This window comes from Parasteatoda tepidariorum, chromosome 7 (genome assembly GCF_043381705.1).
Source record: "Parasteatoda tepidariorum isolate YZ-2023 chromosome 7, CAS_Ptep_4.0, whole genome shotgun sequence".
Classification (NCBI taxonomy): Eukaryota; Metazoa; Arthropoda; class Arachnida; order Araneae; family Theridiidae; genus Parasteatoda; species Parasteatoda tepidariorum.
This window is the reverse complement of record NC_092210.1, coordinates 38,928,440-38,944,853: the sequence shown is the minus strand read 5'-3', so window position 1 is coordinate 38,944,853 and position 16,414 is coordinate 38,928,440. Positions and strand designations below refer to the sequence as shown.

The 16,414-nt window shown below is 28.4% G+C and overlaps 1 long non-coding RNA gene across 1 annotated transcript; it reads left to right on the top strand.

Annotated features, from left to right (window-relative positions):
• The first annotated feature begins 768 nt into the window (after nucleotides 1-768).
• LOC122272380 (uncharacterized) lies at nucleotides 769-5,741 on the top strand. The gene is made up of 2 exons (XR_006226971.2): nucleotides 769-1,623; nucleotides 2,993-5,741. It is a non-coding gene; the product is annotated as an uncharacterized lncRNA (long non-coding RNA).
• The last annotated feature ends 10,673 nt before the right edge of the window (nucleotides 5,742-16,414 follow it).

The following is a 16,414-nucleotide window of genomic DNA, read 5'->3' as shown; positions in this document are numbered from 1 at the left end:
TTCAACATTCATTTGGTTCAGTTCTATGTGTACAATTTTGGATGGCCTAGTTATCTCATGGCAAGTAGGTTGTAGGTACAGCTGTTTAGCACTAGCCCTTCAATTTCAAACTCCCTCCCAAAATGAGTGGATTGTTTCATATCTTTTGCATGCTGGGAAAAATACGGTTTCCTATAACAAATTCAGCAGGTAGCATTTATGTTCAATTTCAGACTTTACAATATGATAATAAAACCTATTTTTTAAATAATAGAATGTGTTTGAAAGTATTTTAAAGCTTTAAGTTTGTTACACCATTGTTATATTAATTTTTATGTAAAAGTAGGATTTTTTTTTTTTTTTAGTCTGGAGAAAGTTATGACTTTTCCACAATACAGAGTAGATAAAGAATAAGTGTGAAGAGTACCAAGCAATGGGCCTGAAAATTAAAAAAAAAAGTCAGTATTGGGATCAGTGCAGGCGTGTGAATAGTAAGATAGTTTACTTAAAATAATGTTCTCAAGATTATTGAGCAAGTTTAAACTGTGCAATATCCTTGTGCCTTTAAAAAAAAGTTTAGGGAATATGATGCAAAAGAATTGAAGCAATATACTCTTATAGGGGGATAGCTTGTTGTTTTGTGATCTTTTAAATAGCTCATCTGGCATTGTAGCCATCTAATGAAGATTAGTAAAATAAAGTCATAAATTGATTCTTTTTATTGCTTTTTGTCATTCATAATACTCTTTTGGCAATCTTTTCATACCCAGTTTCTTCCTTTATGTATGTATATTATATTTTTTGTAACTTATTGTTTGCTTTTAATATTTTTATTTCAAGGTCTTGCAATTATGGGTAACCAAAGTTTAATAATGACTAATTTGTGCAATAATTTTATTAATTTGGAAATTTACATTTATCTGTTGAGCCATGACGATGCAATAGTTATGGAATTAGTGGTGTTGTGAAGGACCATAGTTCTGTTCATGTCAGCAGCTTGAAACCTACCCAGCTTCAAATTCATAGATATTAGTTTGTCAAGGAAGTAAAGACAGCCAATATACTTTTGCTAATCTCACTACATCCCCTTAATGCTGTTGAACTCAAAATTGTAGAGCCCTAATTTCCATGACCAATTTGGTCGACAAACTAGCTCTTGCAAGAGATGCTTTCTTAGTCTCACACTTATATATTTCGTAACTATACTCTTCATAATTTCCTCACGATTTCAATCATAGCTAAGCTAAAATAATTATTTATTTCTTGTAAGTGATAAAAACTTTTCAAAATAAGAAGTCATGGCTGTTTTTATGTTTCATTTGCTTGATTGAAAAAAAAGAAATTCTTAATGGTTAATTATGTATTTTTCACTCAAATACTATTTGTACACTTTTTTTTTTAGGTTTTGTCCCTGATTCTCTCCTGATTGAAAAGTTTTGCCAGGAAATAAAAGCAAGCACATCAACTAGCATCCACAAATGTTATCTTTGTTCCTATACAACAGCAAATAAAGGCCACTTAAAAAGGCATCAACTTACCCATACTGGAGAAAAGCCTCATAGTTGTGAAATATGTGGCAAAACATTTGCTTTAAAAGAAAATCTCAAAAAACATTACTTAACACATATCAAATGTTAATATACAGTATGTCTTTTTAAAAACTTAATTCATCATTCTGATTTTCGTTATTAATAGCTTTGTGTCTGTACATTGATAGCAAAAATTTATATAATAATTATACATATTCTTTTAATTTAATTTTCTCTTGTTTTTATACTCTCCTTTCTTCTTTTTGTACTTTTTTCTACTATCAATAAAAATTTAATTAAAAATTCATTATTCTGTTGAAATATTAGTATGTTTTTCGAAAATGCCACTATTGTTACAAATCATAATTATCAAAAATTCACTCGCTTTTACTTTTGCTCATAGTTTCATGTAACTTACTGGAAAGTGCTTGAATTTGCTCATACTGGTAAAATAACTAACGACTGTCAATATTTCCTTTGCATATTTGCACAAAAATCAAATTCAAAGTAATATTATGAGTTTATTTGAAATACCTTTTTGATAAATTATTAATCTTTTATTAGAAGTTCTGATTAGTTCCCTTTAAGTATCGTTAATTAATTTATTAGCTTCAATATTCTATTCTAATCAAATATTTTTTTCAAAAAATCCAGCAACAGCTTATAAAATCATTGTACTACAACTACCTGGAGTAAATAATAATCAACATTAGTAAATAAAATAATTTTTAAAGAATGATACTATTTTGAAGAAGTTTTATAATGATTCTAATTGGTACTTACACCAAAAATACCAGGAATATTTAGCTGAATAAATAGACGTTTTTACCAATTTTTTGCTTAAATTCTTTTTCCAGCACTGTATCAGATAAATAAGAAAAATATTCTTACATTTTAGTTACATTGTTAATTTTATTTTATAAAAAAACTTGATAGTACATTTTTTTTTTGTCTTTCGAAAAAAAATTTTTAGATATACAAGCACTGGTCTAAAATAATGAGTAATATCGACAATGCAGGTTATTAGTCATTACACATAATAATGTATAAAATATGTTTTGCTCAAGTTGAACTCACATTTATAGTAGTATAATATAGTATATTTTTATTAAGGATTTTTTTTTTATTATTTTTTCTTTTATATTGTATATTATACGCTTATTTATTACCTGAATGTCTTTTTTTATGTAATTACAATAAATAATGCATTCCAATGTTTTGAAAACAATTCTAGCCATCTACTTTTTTATGGTTCTTTCTTTTGTGTTTTTAAAATTGTAAGAATTAAATTTTTTAAAAATAGTTTTAACAATCAGATTTTGTTAATGAAATATGTTAGTAAGTTTTGAGCAAGACCTGGAATTATTGATTTCTTGCAACAAAAAAATTTTTTGAAATTGTACTAGTGTTTTATATTTATTTTATTATATACTCTTAATGGTCTGAAGACTTGTTTTAATCTCTTTATGTGCATTCTTCTTCAGGACTGAAAGCTGCAATGAATAATGCTCGAAAAAAGAAGTATGGCATTGTTATACATTCATGTTCCCTCTGCTCATATGTAACACCTTATAATTCATCTTTAAAGAGACACCAACTCATCCACACTGGAGAACGACCTCATTCTTGCGAAATATGTGGTCAAAAGTTTGCCCTAAAGGAAAATCTAAAGAAACACTATATTGTGCATTTGAAGAGTTAATCCTGTATTGAGAATCGAAATTAGTTGATATGTCTCAATTTCAATCTTTTTTAAAGCATAAAAAATAATTACAACCTACCTATCTGAATATCTAACTAGATTACACTTACATTAGCAATTCTGTACTACTACATGTATTTTAAAGATTTTATTTTATTTCTGTTATCACATATAAAATAATATAATTTAAGAATAAAAATGCATGTATTTCTACTTAGTGGATAAGTGTGATATTTTTTCTCTTAAAATATTTGACTATTATGAAATTAAGATTTTATTATAAAAGGTTTTATGTATCATTAAATTTTATTTTTAAAAATGTACTGCCCTTAATACATATTTTTAGAATATTTGTCAACAAAAAAAACTATCCACAAATTAATATTTAGGTAAAAAAATAAATAAACCAAAAGGCTATCAAAATCTGTAAAGCAGGATAAAAGTTAACAACTAGTTTGAGTGATTGAAAATATTGATTGGAGTTGAAAGGCAACCTAGAAACATCTCCAAATTTTATCTGGCAATCAAACAGGTTTTGATTTTTTCTTTCAATCTCATCTTCCATTATTTGGATTCTTTACATGTTGGTAGTGTTTTTAATTTTTCCTCACTTTAAAATAAATTTGCTGCCTCTGTGCCAGATAAGCTTCATATCTAAATATAGTGGTCATTTAAGTGGTTTAATGCGATAACGTCATAGATAAATATTTATCAAAAATATTATCAACTCTGTGAAGAATGGCCTTAACTTTTATCTATGAGAATTGTCTGACTTTCAAGAACTAGACAAAAAATTGCTTTTATCAAATTAATATGTCATTAGTTCAAAAATGTCTATTGCTGTTTTTTATGAAAGTTAAATGTTTGGTTCTCAATATTTTGAATTATTTTAATTTCTTGTTTTAGCTTTAAAGCATAGAAATATTCATTGTTAACTCTTTTTTTATAAATCAATATATTTGATGTTCCAGACAGCTGAGAATTTATGTTTCAATGGAAAAAAATTTTATTTATTTAAATATGTCATTAAGTAGACATGTTGTAATAATGTTGGCAACACAGTAAACAAAAAAGACAATTTTAGCTTTAAAAAAAATCATAAAATGAGTTATTAAAACAGTTTTTTTATCTAACTTCAGTTAATATCTGTGTCATTTTTAAGGGTATTAATAGTTTAGATTTAAATATCTATAATTATTGCATTTTCACTTAATAACATTAAAATAATGCTATTAACTTCAAACTGCTGATGTATAATAATATCCTCACAGTTTTATGGAAAAATGACTATATCTGACTATTATATAATTTCCCATTATCAAGTTTTTTTTTTCTTCAGCTTATGGAACACATTTATTAATTCATTACATTACAAAATTATAACTAGAAGCAAGCTAACAAAAAAAAATGAACGAGGCTCTTTTGGATATCTCTAGATCCATGTCAGTGACTACAGAAATGAATTTATGTATTAAAATAAAATAAATCAAACATGATTGATAGTTTTACTTTTGTAAATTTAATTATTTAAGTCTTTATTACTGTTATTATCTCTTGTAACTAAATGTTTTCATAATACAGGCCAAGTGGCATAACAAGGCAGAATCCTAACTGGTGGCTTCAATAACTACTACTACAAAGGTCTAAAATGGCAGGTCATTCTGAACCTACTATACTCTTTGTAATTAGAATATACATCTTAAGGTTATGCAACTTTCCACTCTCTACACTTTTATTTGCTCGATTACCACTCTTCAATCAGTTCTCTCACCTGTATGTTCCCTCTTCTTACTGAAACAGAACAAGATTGTTTCCGTGGTAACAATCAGAAGAAAAGTGTAGAGAGTAGGAAAATTGTGCAACCTTGAGACACCTATTTTATTTACAAAGAGTATTGACATATTCTTTGTTACATCATAGTTACATTCTTTGTTATTTCAAATACTTTTTGTTAGCATTTTTTATTACTATAATTTGAAATATTGCAACAAAGATATTAATCTCTCTATTGCAATAAATGTAATTTATCTCTTATCTCTTTCCCCTAGATATCAATACTTTTCTTTCACAAGGGACAGTGCTTACTCTTACTCCATCTAATTCTGATCGCCTTACAGGGAGACATTTTCCCAGGTACATTTTACAAACGAAAAGAAAAATCAACCCAACCAGGAGGTGCTATGTGTGTTCCAGACTAATTAGAAATGATGGTAAAAAGATGCGCCGGGAATCGAGATATGAGTGTCGTGACTGCAATGTGGGGTTATGTATTGTACCATGTTTTGAAATATATCATACTGAAGGAAATCTATAATCTCCAAGAGCATTTGTTTGAATTTTTTACTCTTATTTTTATTTAAATATGAAACATTTCATTTGTAAACATGAACAGAGCAAAGATTTAGTTATGAAGTGTTTAGTTGTCGTATCTCAAGCATTAAAATTAGTATTTTATATGTGTTTTTAGTTGTTTCCTATTACCCTGAATTACTTATGATTTTGCAATTAATAAATCATTCAAACTAATTGAATCAGAGCTAATTGAATTTGTTAAAAATATTTAAGTGACCAATGGAAAGAATCAGAATACAGTGCCCAAAAAATTTTATTCCAGTAAACCGCTGACTCTACGAATCAAATATCAACATTAGAAATAAGAAAGTATTTTCTCACTTTTTCACTGAATTATTTGTATAAATATACAATTAGATTCATTTAAGTAAATTTGTAAAGTTTAATTGAACCAGTCAATGTTAAAAGGGGTTATGTTACAAATCTGCCCTTTCGAGAAAAACCACACAAAAAAACTATCAGTTGTGGAAATATTGTTTTAATTTCTTCCAAAATGTTAAATTCTCTTCTTTAGACTGTCTAGAAAATTACTGGGTAGTTGATATCAAGAAACGGGTATAGCTGTTGGAACTATACATTTTTGAAATTTAGCACATATGCCGATTTAACATTGACAACAACAGCAAAAAAAAGAAAGAAAGGAAAAAGTAATTAAGTTAGAGTTATCCTTTTATGTTCAAAGCAATAATTTTATTCCCCAAACAAATATTTTGACACATTGTAAAAGTTGATGACAAATCATAAGGTCATTCCATGTCTTCATTGAGATTTTGTGAAATAGAGTTAACTTCTGTTTGAGTCTTTGATCATCTGCACAATATTGTATATCTACAAATGTCTTCATTGAGATTTTGGGAAATAGAGTTAGCTTCTGTTTGAGTCTTTGATCATCTGCACAATATTGTATATCTACAAGTGTCTTCATTGAGATTTTGGGAAATAGAGTTAGCTTCTGTTTGAGTCTGAGCATCTGCACAATATTGTATATCTACAAGTGTCTTCATTGAGATTTTGGGAAATAGAGTTAGCTTCTGTTTGAGTCTTTGATCATCTCTACAACATTGTATAGAAATCATTACCAACAACATAGTTCGAAGGGATTCTCAGGTCATCCAATTTTTTGCTATTAATGGGTACACGTCCAAATGGATAAGCTTTAGAGTTAGGAGCTGAGGATCCTTTTTAGATGCCGCCGAAGAGAATGTGTGGGATACCGAATTGTTGAAGTACTGCCTAGAAACCATTTTTCCAGGTATGAAAAATGGTTGTTAGGGTCATGCCTGTATGAAAAATCACAGTAGCTGTCTGAAAAGTCATGTTTCCGTCAGTCTAATTGTTTCAGTGGCATTGATATGTTGGTTACTGCTAGAAAACTGTTGAACTGCATCTATTTATTTTTCGTTGGCGTATTTTATACCCCAGCAAATACGAAAATATGTTACATACCCCTTTTGACATCGACCGCTTCAAGTTTGAATTATAAATCTTAATTTAATTGACTATTTTAATTTAATGTTTTAATATGGTTAGAGCCTATATTTTGTCACAGAATATTCTTGACTATAATTTTGATTGGTCAAAATTATATTAACCAGAGTTTAATCCACTTAAAACAAGAGTCATGAAGATTTTATTTTACAACCGTTGTTGAACAGCCGACCTAATTTTTTGGGTTTACGACTGCTGGTGTTCAACTCTCTAGCCTTGTAATTTTTAATCCCATCTAGAAGACAGGAAACTCCTGGATCAAGTATTTTTTAAATTTGCCTTCTTGAAGGACTTTTTGAGTCATAAATATTTATCGACAATTGATCAAAGAATTAACTTAAATGTTGGAGGTGTGCCGATTGAAGAAGTGTAGCAAATTATGTTATTTGAGCATGATTGATCATAAACTGCAATAGGAGCATATTTTTTGTTTCCAGTAAAAGTGAAAGAGTTCTTGGATTGCTAAGAATTTCAAATACCTTTTGGGGGTGAAATCTGATGTTCTTCGGTTAATTTATAAACGGTACCGTTCCTCTCATATCTTGTGTATCGAGTTCTTGAAGCCATACCTTAAGAAAGAAAATAAATTGTAGACTTCTTAGAAAAACGCAACGGAGATTTCTGCTTCATGTCATTAAAGGGTACAGGAGTATTAGTTATAGAAGACAATTATTTAAGTACTCACCTTGGCACCCTTGTTCACATGCTTGCCTCACTCTTCATGTGAGAAACTTATCACGCTTTATTCTTATGCTAGCTATAGCGAAGTCTGTCTTGAATATAAAATCTGGAAATAAATTGGATGGAAAAGTTGGACTTGCTTATGTTATTTATGAAGACAGAATTGATAAACTTTCTTTCCAGCATCGATTATGAGACGAATGCTCTATTTTTCAAGCTGAACTTGGTACATAAATCTTGCCTTAAAATGGATTAAAGACTCTTTTCAGCAAAATAAGAATCTTAGGTATCTTATCTGTGCAATTTCACTTTCCTCACTTCATCTGTTGCATAATACAGTTTCTTTTGAAAGACTTATAGTGGAAATTCTTTCCATTGTGTACGCCCTCTCAATGGTATTGCTGTAATTCATTTTTCTTAGTTGGGGGCCATAGCGGTGATCTTGGCAATGAAAGAGAATGGCCAAAAACGCGACTTGCTTTGATATTAATCTTTCGTTATCTGTCTTGTTGTCACACTGGAAATCTTGGGAAAGAAATGTTTTTGACTGGAACACAGAATTCTTGGTTTCACCAAGAGCTGTGTAAACTAAAAGAGTTTTTCCTACTAATTTTTAGTAGTTGAGGTGTAGGAAATGTTTCACTCACTTTAAATTAACTCAGATTCGTACAGAACAGCGAACTTTTAGCAGCTACTTTTTTAGGTTTAATTTTTGTGAATTTTATTTTATAATGGTAATTGAACAGCCGATCCAATTTTAAGTTTACGACCACCAATGAAAAGCTCCGTAGTCTTGTAATTTTGAACCCAATCCAGAACACAAGGGAACTCCAGGATCAAGTATTAAGAGAAAGTTTTGTCTTCGTGGTGGACTTTTTGATGGAAATAAGACACGTGCATTACATGAAGAAAAAAATCTCCCACGGTTAGTCTGACAGCAAGAGGACTCTAACCCAGGATCCGTCTAGCATTGAGGATATTTTTACGTCAGCACTGTGGTCGGTGCAGGCCGGGTGCAGAATTCATATCGATGATCAGTCGCAGGGATTCGAACCCGGTTCACCTCATTGAGAGATGAACGCTCTATCCCCAGAGCCACCGCAGCTCAATTTAGTGAATTGTAGTTTTTGTTCTTGTAGTCAGGATGTTGACTTTGTAGAACACATTATATTTTATTGTAATTTATATTCAAGTTTAAAGAGAAAGCATAAAAAAGGAAGTGAGACACTCGGGTATTTCTTGGCCACCTGTTTTGCCCTTGTTTGTTAAATGCACTGAAAACTTAAATAATTTACTCAATTATGTTTACAACTTGAACTTTTAATTTTGTTTTGTTTCCTTTTAATTTGTAATTGTACGTTGCCCACTTGCATGTCTAAGCCTCGTGTTATACGCTGTGGAGCATGAGGAGTTGTGTAATAAATTTAAATTTAAAAAAAAGGTTAGAGATACGCAAATTCAAGTAAATTCTCTCCATTGGTTGATGAAAAGAGAGACTTTGTTCTTTACCAGAGCGCTCAACAAATTAAGCACTTATTTTTGTTGAAATGAAATACCCCATTCTCCACATGTATATGACCCTTCCGCATTCTGATAAATATCAAGAACCGCATCTCCCTAGAGAAGTGATGAAAAATAATGAGTCATTGAAGTGAATGGGGAAACAAACCTAAGGTTAATTCGGAACCTAAAAACTGAGTATATCTTAGAAAAATGATGTTAAATATTGCCTTGGACATTTGAAACTCAGACTGTACCTCACATTTAGTAAATTATGATACGTGACCAGGTAATTTTATTTCTTATGTCCCGTGGTCGCGGGACAGATATCCAAAGAAATTTTAATCTTGTCATATATGATTCTATTTTTCGAAATTTCATTTCAATATACAACTGATTCCAATTGCCAGTAATAATGCAAACCGGCTGACACTGTTAGACATCATTGATGATGTGCTCCTTTAAATGTTTATTTATGTATCTATATTGTGTAAATAAGTTTTACTTTCTCGATAAAAATGCATAAACTACAATTTTGTTTGGTCATTAAGAAGGAAAAAAAATTTTTTTTGGTTGCAACATTAATGTATTTATTACAAACATTGTACTTTCTTTAATGTTTTCTTGAGTTTCGAAGGTAGTTTATTTTACCCACCATGATGTTTCTATAATTCAGAAATGTATAAAAGATTAGTTAGTCTGATGGTGAAGTAGCTTAATCATGGAACTTCATAGAATGTTTCCCAGCTGCTGTACATGTCCATCAATACAATATTTTAAATTAAATTTCAAAAAGAAAACAGTATATTTAAGAATCATTACTATACTAAAATAACGCTTTAAAAAAAATTTTTAATTGAATTTTTTTTTTTTTACTATACATTTATTTAATGCTCTGAACGTGAAAAAGAGTAATAATAATCTACATTAATAAAAGTATATAATGAAAAAGGTGTGTAAAATATTCTTTTTGTTAAAAAAATGGACTTCCAGCTAATTGGAAAATTTTGAATTAAAATTCTTTATGTAATACTGAGGTGCAAAAAAATTGAGCCCTGACACTATTCTTACTGATTCTTATGTTCATGACCCTCTGAATCAAAATGTGACCCTCGTTTCCCCCATCAATCTCCCCGTTTCCTAGAAATGCCCCCACACCCTTATATTTATCACTTTTCAATAATTTATAACCCTAAATTAGATTTGAAGGTTGGAAGAAAGGAATAATTTTACCAGTTTACTTCTTATAAAGCGCTAGAGAGGTGAAAAGTTCTAAAATATGAACAGCAGTAAAAAAAAAAAAAAGAGAAAAACTTCGGAAATTCTTGCTCCTCAATTTGTAAGATAAATTCTAACAAATCATCACTTCTTCTTTTTAAAAAAAATAAAATTTTATTTTTTACATAAACTAGCTATCAACTTATTTTTTCTCTCCGAAACACTATTATCCAAATATTCATAGTATCGACCGATTTTTTATAAAATCGCCTATTACGACATCGAATATAACATTGTTCCAAAACATCAATGTATGTAAAAACGTCATACTTTTATTCATATTGTACGAGATTGCAAAAATGATATTGTTTGATCAAAACCAATGGAATATTGATTATCATCACTATTACATAGTTTGTAAAGAAAAAAATTACCTTTTGAAAATATTCAGACCTGTTTGTACTCCTAAGAGGGAAGAAAAAAAACTGATAAAAATATCTGTCATTAACAAAACATTTTAGCACTTATTCCATAGACGCAAATGTTTTATTAAACATATTTTTCATAAATTTTGTATTAATTTAGGTCAAAATACGTCAAAAATATTTATTTAGCATTTTAATAATTTATTGTTATGAAATACAACACGAAACACAGCTGTCTTTATATGCGTTAAATAAAAAAAATCTTCCAAACACGGCTCTTTTCCAAAACAAATTTTCAAACTTGCTCTTATTTGCATTTATTTAGATCTAAGAGGATCAATTATTCCCCATTGAAATTTCTCTAATTTATATTTTTAATATAAGTTGGGAAAAAATTCCAAACCACTTTGGGGGGAGGGGGATTTTATATCTAACAGATTTTTTTAGTAACTATTACTGTTTTTTATTATTAAAAAATATCCAAATATAATTTATTCCTGCAATTCGAGCATCAAAGAGAAAATTTTTTTTTTATAAAAGTGGCACTGGTGTCCTATCTGCATCAAAGGGATAAAGAGAATGATAGAAGTATTTAAACGGACATATTTATAGTATTTAAATAGATGAAATCTCTCTTTTTTATTTCTTTTCTTATCTCGCATGTTTTGGGAATACGTGTAATTTTATAACAAAATCAAACTGTTCATTACAGAATCTTATAAATGTTTGTACAATATAAAATCTATACAAATTTGTCGTTTTTTTAAAGTACAGTGTTAAAAAAAAGTGGGGGGCAGATTAATCACTTTGTATAACATTTGACCAAGTGATCAGATCTTCCCTTATTTGGACTCAGTCTAAGTGGTTCGAAAGAGTGACCTCAAATATGTTAGTACAGACGATAGTTAGATAATTAGTTAGTACAGACGATATTTTAAATTACGTAATAAGACACAAAAATAAGCTTTCCTATAAATATTTTTTTTTTTTTTGATGGATGAATGGATTGCTGACCTTCATAATATAAGAGGTAGCCGAAATCTGGAAAATATGGCCCTATTTCCAAGGTTCGGACCCCACCCATAAGTTTTGGATTTTTACTTATTTCACCATATCTCGTGAATTTTTTAAAGTGATTCAAGAAAATTCTTGCGAAGAATTATAAAATTCGTTCATTCTAAGATAATTTCATGCAAAAAATAATTTTTAATAATTATTTTTTTATTATTTTGTTTCATAATAGTCATAAAATGTTTGATTTTTTAAGCATACAAATTTTTTTATCATTTTAACAGACATAATTTTATACGTCAAAATACAAAATTTGAACAAAATCAGTCAAATTGTTTCTGGGAAATAGATTTTTAAATATGCGATGCCATACCATGCATTACAATACTATAATTTTATAGAATATACTACACCTAAAAAAAACTTTACTCTATTAAATTTAATTAATATCTTATATTAAATGTAATAAATTTGTGAACTAAGTAAATCTATTTTCCCAAATGTAGGAATTAGTCATTTTTTCACTAAATATTTATTGCTGATGTTTAACCAAATACATACCATAATAGATTCGATACCCCATATCATGTAATAAAATATTATGCCATATCATACTATGTTAAATTTAATAAATATATACTTTTAAATTTTATAAATATATAAACAAAGTATAATCTATTAACCCGAAAGAAGGAATTGTCAAATTATTGTTATCAAATAGTTAATGTTATACGAAATAAAAATACTTTAATAGATTCGATACCGTAACACAATGCGATAATTTGATAGATTATACCGTATCATAATATATGTTAATCTATTAAATTTAATACATATGCTCTATTAAATCCAATAAATATCTGAATAGATTAAAATCTATTAACCTGGAGGAAGGAATGTGTCACTTTTCGTTAAATATCCATTTGTTGAAATTTACAACAGGTTGACAGGAAAACGAGAATAAAATAAACAATGCCTCTCCTAATGTGACCTCCAACGTAAAAAGAAAAATCGTTTTCCAACCATTTTTTTTTCTTTTTTAAGTCATAACCTTTTATTCAAACACCTGGCGGAAGATAGTAGATCTAGCCTTATAAATTTTTTCAGATATTAAAATTTTTTTTCACACATTTGCATGCATTTTAAGTAGATGATTTTTTTCTCTTTTATTTGAAATAAAAAACTAAAACGAATTACTATAAACGAAGATTCTTATTTGGAAAACATATTTCTTCATTAACAAATATGGTTATTTTATTTTCGTTTGAAAAGCGAGATGGGAAAATAATGAAATTCTTATAAATGCTTAATTCTTCCATAATTTATACAATGTATTGGTAAAAATATTTTATTTATTAAAAAAATTATCTATTTCTTTTTCAATGGCATTTTACTTTAAATAATTTCATAAGGAATATGAAATTGATTAGATCTAACTATAATTGAAGATTGCTGGTAAAACAAATGGCCTGGCTCTTAGAACACCTTTAACTATTCTGCGGAACCTTAGCATTCCTCAGATCAGCGGTTCCCAAATGATAAGGATCAGGGGTTCCGAAAGTTATGATTTTCTTAATTAGCAATAGTTATATTTTTATTCAATCAATAAATTTGTAATTTATTTATTATTTCGGTTTAAATGAAATTATTTATGTAAAGCCAATGAATAAAAAATTAATAACAATACAACTTACATACACTATTGCATGTCATTAAATGTATTTAATAACATACAGTACGTAAATTTGTTTTTAAAAAAAATATGCATATATATAGTATATATTAAATATTTCTCATCGAGCTTTTTAATGCAAAAAAAACTAAAATCATGAAACAAGAATAACGTTTCGATTCTCAATGTTTATAACAGTTCTTTATTGAAAACCTTAATATAGCTGATTTATATAATTTGCAGCATATGCATACATCAATATCAAATTCACAGTTCAGAATATTTTGGAAACATCAAATATTTTCAAAATAATTAATACTCTTTTTTTCGTTCTTTTTTTTTTTNTTTTTTTTTTTTTTTTTTTTTTAGTAAATTCAAAGATGCTAATGAAGTTTTTTTTTATAATGCGGGGTTCCTCCAAAAAAAGCATGATAATTTAGGGTTCCTTATCCTAAAAATATTAGGTTCCGCTGATTTAGATCACAATAAATTTGCACCTTACTCAACACTCTTAAAAATAAATTATTATTTAATTCAGATGGGTTTTAATTACTTTTTAAAAATTTAATGCGTTATTTAAAATAAATTTTCCTGATTTTTATTAAAATAAAAAAAAATCGCATACTTTCTTTGCAGAACTCTGATAGATGAATTTATTTCAGTCACGTACAAAATTTTCGAATTCCAAAAGCTAAATTGTCTATTAATAAAAAGCCAGAGTTGGTATATAAAATTTAATTTCTTAGTTTTTCTATTTTGAGGGATTTTTAGCTTAATTTGCTAACTAACACTGTATCTGAGAGCGTCTATATGATGCTGATTATCACAATTTAATACGTAATAGAAGTTGAGCATGGGTTTCATTAGATATCGATTCTGTTAAAATTTAAAAGAGTACCAATTGTATTTCATTATACCTTTGTAATTCCACTGCTTTTAAAAAGCATAACTACACAGATTTTAAACTCGATATTTATTAACCTTCGGTTGTATATTCGATTGCAATAAATTTTAATGCATAAATTTAAAATTAAAAAAAAGTTTATCATTATTCTTATATTTATGTCGCCTCCAACCAGCGCTCCTTACATGCAGCAGAGCACGATTATAAACATTCCTTCCTTCTATTGTTCATAACTATGTCATTTCTAAAATCTCCGGAAAGCGACCTAATGACAACTCTATATTTGTTTTAAATAATCGACCAATAATGGATGATTAAAATTTAGGAATTAGTGATACTATGTCTATTATATAATTATTATTGTTAAATTGATGTCTCCTATCAGTCTGCTTTACATTTAACGGAGGTGAAGATCATTATTTTTAAATTGATGTCTCTTATCAATCTTCTTCACATACAACAGAGGGGAAAATCATTATTTTTATACTGATGTCTCCAACTAGAGCTCTTTACACACAACAGAGGCGAAAGACACGATTATAAGCATTTTCCCCTTCTATTTTTCATAAATATGACAATTCTAAAATTTATGTATTGTATCAAATAAGTGACTTACAGATTACTCTGTATTTCCTTGTAAATTATCGACCAATAGTGAATGATTTATATTTAGCAATTAGTAATATGTCTAATATGTAATCATTATTCTTAAACTGGTGTCATTTCCTACTAGTCTTCTTCAAATTCAGCAGAGGGGGAAATCATTATTCTTAAATTGATATCGTCTCCAACCAGTCTTCTTTACATTCAACAGAGGTGAAGATCATGATCAAAAACAATTCCCTTTTCATTATTCACGAATATGACATTTCTAAAATTACTGTATGAAATAAATGACCTAGAAATATCTCTGTATTTGCTTATAAATAATCAACCAATAATGGATAATTAAAATTTAGAAATTAGTGATATATCTAATATAAAATCATTATTCTTAAATTGATGTTGTGTTCTACCAGTCTTCTTCACGTACCACAGAGGTGAAGATCATTATTTTTAAATTGATGTCATCTCCTACCAAGTCTTCTTTACATTCAACAGAGGTGAAGATCATGATCAAAAACAATCCCCTTTTCATTATTCACGAATATGACATTTCTAAAATTACTGTATGAAATAAATGACCTAGAAATATCTCTGTGTTTGCTTATAAATAATCAACCAATAATGAATAATTAAAATTTAGAAATTAGTGATATATCTAATGTGTAATCATTATTCTTAAATTGATGTTGTGTTCTACCAGTCTTCTTCGCATACCACAGAGGTGAAGATCATTATTTTTAAATTGATGTCGTCTCCTACCAAGTCTTCTTTACATTCAACAGAGGTGAAGATCATGATAAAAAACAATCCCCTTTTCATTGTTCACGTATATGACATTTCTAAAATTACTGTATGAAATAAATGACCCAGAAATATCTCTGTATTTGCTTATAAATAATCAACCAATGATCGATAGTTAAAATTTAGAAATTAGTGATATATCTAATATAAAATCATTATTCTTAAATTGATGTTGTGTTCTACCAGTCTTCTTGACATACTATACAGAGGTGAAGATCATTATTTTTAAATTGTTGTCGTCTCCTACCAAGTCTTCTTTACATTCAACTGATGTGAAGATCATGATGAAAAACAATCCCCTTGTCATTATTCACGAATATGACATTTCAAAAATTAATGTATGAAATAAATTACCAAGAAATAACTCTGTATTTGCTTATAAATAATCAACCAATAATGAATAATTAAAATTTAGAAATTAGTGATATATCTCATATGTAATCATTATTCTTAAATTGATGTTGTGTTCGACCAGTCTTCTTCACGTACCACAGAGGTGATGATCATTATTTTTAAATTGATGTCATCTCCTACCAAGTCTTCTTT